Genomic DNA, 4,628 nt, shown 5'->3' on the forward strand with positions numbered 1-4,628 from the left:
AAATATTCATGGGACGTCACACTCCTATTCATATCTCTCAACAATCCACTCCTGACTCTTGCTTTTGCCTCCCTAACAATAGATTTAAGTCATCATGGCCCTTGGCCTTTTGACTCTTTTCATTACTCTTGTGAGCATTGTTTTATTCCACTTACATTTCTTATTCACTTTTTTAAGGACTCTTCTAACCCAAACAATTGTCAGAATTGCCCACTTTCCTCTCCATGCATGATATTGCTATTATTAAGACCTCAACTTATCCATAGATATCTAGGTAATCTAATTTGCTTCAACACTGCTAAATTTTGACCTACCTTACTCATGTACATATTTTCCATTCCTTAAAATTGCACTTCTCAATACTTCTTATTCTCTTTGATTAGATAGTAGGTAATCACACTAGGTGATGACCTACTACTGTCTCACCTAGTGTGTTGTATCCTACTAGAGCAAAGGTGGGATACACACACACACACACACTTTTTTTTATGTGTGGAATCTTTGAGTCATTATATTATAAAAAAAGCTATCCCAGAAAGGGAGAGCTATAATACATCAAGAGAAAATCTCACTATAGGACAAACATACATCATGATCAAAGACACGAGATTGCAAGCAATCAAAAAGCGATTGTTGCAAAGAGTGTTTGAAGAAAGAGAAATTGGAAAAAACAGGATCACCAAAGACCCTATGATTGCGATCCTTCCAGAGAGTCCAAAGTGCCCAATACCAAACCCAAACAAAAAAGAAATCCAACTCTTGTCTGGATTGATGTACACCAAAAAGCCAGAAGAACTTGCTAAAAGCAATTTGAGAAAACCGAACTCTCAAAATCTGCATGACTGAGTTCACTGACAGGCCCGAGCAACCATATCCCTCAATGTTTTGAGATATTTTTTGCCATAATCCCAAATAATTGATTGCATACAAGCAACAAATGTATCCCAGGCATAATCAGTATCAATAAAACTCCAAGGTGAAAGAGGTTGACACGCATCGTACACCATGGCCTTAAAATGATCATGATCCAAATAGCTATTGTTAACCATGAGGAGCCTTCTGTGGAAGCCTATCATCTGGCATGTCATGTAGAGAAATCCTCAAACATAGAGGTGTATGATCAAAATGCACAAATGCATAATCAATTGACAAGGTAGTAGTAAAAGTATCAGAGTGTTGAGGATAAACTTTGTACCACCTGTCCAGTCTAGCTTTGTATGTAGATTGAGCATTGTGCTGGAAAGTAAACCCAGGCAGCAATGGATAAGATGCTGTCCAAAGATCAACAAAATTGAAATCAAGCAACAATTTAGACCAGCTCTGCCTCTGAGAGGCAAACATATGTGTATGGCTAGATGTATTATCCCCTGGCTGAGGAGCATTGTTGAAGTCAACACAAACAAAAGCAAACTGCCTCCATGGATACCTCTGCATATCTTGCCAAATCTGTCCTCGATGACGGGAGGATTGAGGAGCATAGATAGATGCAAATTCAAAGATATCACCCTATACAATGCATTGCATAACCATCTGTCTGCCTTGTGAATCTTTGAAGGCCACAAAGGGATGAAGATCATGCCTAATCAGAAAGACCACTCCGGAAAAGGAATGTTGTCCAGCATAGAAAATCTCATAACTGTGAAAATGACCATGCTGTCCAGCATACACATGCTGATTATGTTCCTGCAAAGCTACCACATCTGGCTGTAAGTGATTGAGATACCCCCAGACTTGGCTTCCATTTAGAAGCATCACATTAACCCTGTACATTAAGTGTCAAACATATGAGTTTTGATAGCATATTTATAGATTATGTACAGCAAAGAGAGAACTGAAATCAGGGCTGCATATCAACCTCAAGATCTGGACTCCGGCCCTGAGGTATCACAACTGGTTGAGAAGTGGACAGCAAATGAACAATATCTTCTTTAGGAAAGAGAGTCCGACTGGCTGTCACAGCTGCCCATGTAACACCCACTCTTGAATTTTCTTCAGGAGTACGACCAGTCGAGGATGCACCATTCCAAGTGCAAGAAGGTAAAGGTCGTCTAGCTGTGATAGTTTTCCTGGGAGTCTGCCAAACCTCCTGCAAAGTTTTGTCTTTCCCTTTGGGCTGACAGGTGGAACGCATAGAGGGAGAGGCATTCCCATTGGACATAACAGGTGTCTTGCCTTTTTCCCAAGCTGGAGTAAGAGGCTTGACACCCTTCTGTTTGAAAACAGGCTGACCCATCATTTCTTTAGTAGGCATCTGAGAAGGCATATTTTCCAAAGGGCTTTTAAGCATAACAAGAGGGCACTGAGAAGCCATGTGGCCAAACTTCTTACATTCAAAACATGCACCTGCAAAGAGGCCCCACCTGAGCTTGTAAAAAGCACTACCCATATCCACCTGATTCACCGTAATAGAATAGGAGTCAGGATGGGATGATTAGTATCCCACAAAATGCAAAATCGGTTGGAGTTCCCATTTGGCCGTGGAGGGCACACCACCTTACCCAATGATGCTGCAATTTTGGGTAAGAGAGAAGCCAAGCACTGAGGGAAGTTAACCACTTCTACCCATATCAGAAAACGATGGCGAATTAAAGCCTGATAATCCTTGGTGGGTGACCATGGCAAAACATGCACCATTTGTTGCCCGTAAAACAAAGGGAGTGTTCAAGGAGCATCTGTTTGTGCAGTTCATCTGTCATAATAACCTCAAAAGCCCCCAGAGCAGCAGAATGCACTTTCCGAACAAAACAACCACCCAAAGTCCTAGTGAGCCAATGTCCCACATCTGCTGCAACAGGCATGCGTACCAGGGAAAAAATAATAATAGCATGCTTGGCATATTCATGCATGGGATCAACGATGTCATCCACCTCCACCATGAGCCCAATAGTGGGAGCAGAGTCCTTCCAATCCCGACACGTGTCTTCAAAGCCCTCATGCATAACATCAAAAACCAGTTGAGACTTAAGAGAAGCATGCATATGTTTCTGCTTCTTGTGCATGTAGGTCTTGATAGTTTCCATGGGAAAATGAAAGGAGTAACAAGGAGGAGCTGAAAGGGAAAGACAAAAGGAAAACAAAGAGAGAGATTGAGAACTCTCTCTACAGATAGCATGGACTGACAAAAACTGACCGTATGGACATGACTGTATGGAATGTACGGATTTCTGTACAAAAATATCTGATAGTACAGATTTTTTCTGACAGTATGGAATCTGTATGGATTTTATGGAAATCTGCACGGAAAATTTCCAACAGTACGGATTTTTCTAACAGTACGGATTTTGTACGAAATTTTTTGACAGTACGAATGTACGGACGGCTGGCCAAAAAAAATTCTGGCAGTACGGACGGATGTACGGATGGGCTGATGCGAAAACGTATGGATGGGCACCCATAATGTGGGAGCACGAGGGTTGGCACGAGAACCAAGAAAAGGAGCAAGAAGGGGTGCGTAGGATACTGGCTGCAAGCTGGTCTCCTTCTCTCACCACAAACATACACACACACACCACACACACACACACACACACACACACATTCTTGCTAGTTGACATAGGTATGCAATCACACACAAGTACACATATTCACATACATGCATACTATATACTCTAGCTTTTACACACACAACTATACACGGTCACAAATTAATTTAATAACTTTCTCGAATAATTATTGCTTAGAATTCAACTTTCCTATAGACAGCTACTATTGATCTGAGGTGGTGACTATATGCCTCTACTAATTGCGTTATGTTATGACTATATGGCTCTTAACTTAGTCCTTGGTTTGCTCACATTTAAAATCATTCTTATATCTAGCTTAGAGTTATTTGTGAAGATTATACTACAAATAATTGGCTAGGGAAGTTTTAACTTTGATTGATTTGACTAGTACTATATACTCTAAGAGTGTACCCAAGAGGTAAGTTTTGTTTGTTTATCGTTGATAGTTTATGCCTACTAATACACTTATGATATAAGATCTTAATTGTGGATTAATATAAGCCACTATTTTAAAGAATAAATCATGGTAGAGATATAAGCAAATTTTGACATTAACGTATGCTTGTTATATACTATCCATAAGCATAAATTGACATTATTCCATGCTTGATACCACTTGGTTTACCAATCTTATAGCTCTCGTGTGTCACTCTTACTTAACCCTCCCTTTTAGCATGCACATACACCTTTCCTACCATTTTTGGATTGCCACTTGGCTATTTTCCCACCGCCCACCTCCCACTGCTTTTTTCAACCACCCTTATTGCATGCACCTACTTACCTTTAGCTAGCACATTACGATTTCTTGCTACGTATTCGACATGGTCTTCCCTTCTCTGCGAAGTACTCTTTCTTTTGCACTTGTTTGCTGTCTAACGTGATTGCTCGACTCTCTCAGGTGAGTTTTCTTCTTGCAAACTTCATTTGCCCCATTGATAGTCTCTTTTATTTATTTTCTAGAATTTGAAATGGTTGGGCTAGATGTAGAAATCTTGACTTTGACTATTTATCTCTAGCTAAGCTTACAATGTGACCATTGTGATTTCATCTCATGATAACTTGTTTGATAAAAGGTGCTTGTATGCAAGTACTACTCCATTACTTTCCTTAGACTTGAGACTCATT

This window comes from Dipteris shenzhenensis, chromosome 26 (genome assembly GCF_047967505.1).
Source record: "Dipteris shenzhenensis isolate YYH24624 ecotype China chromosome 26, Dip_SZ_1.0, whole genome shotgun sequence".
NCBI lineage: Eukaryota > Viridiplantae > Streptophyta > Polypodiopsida > Gleicheniales > Dipteridaceae > Dipteris > Dipteris shenzhenensis.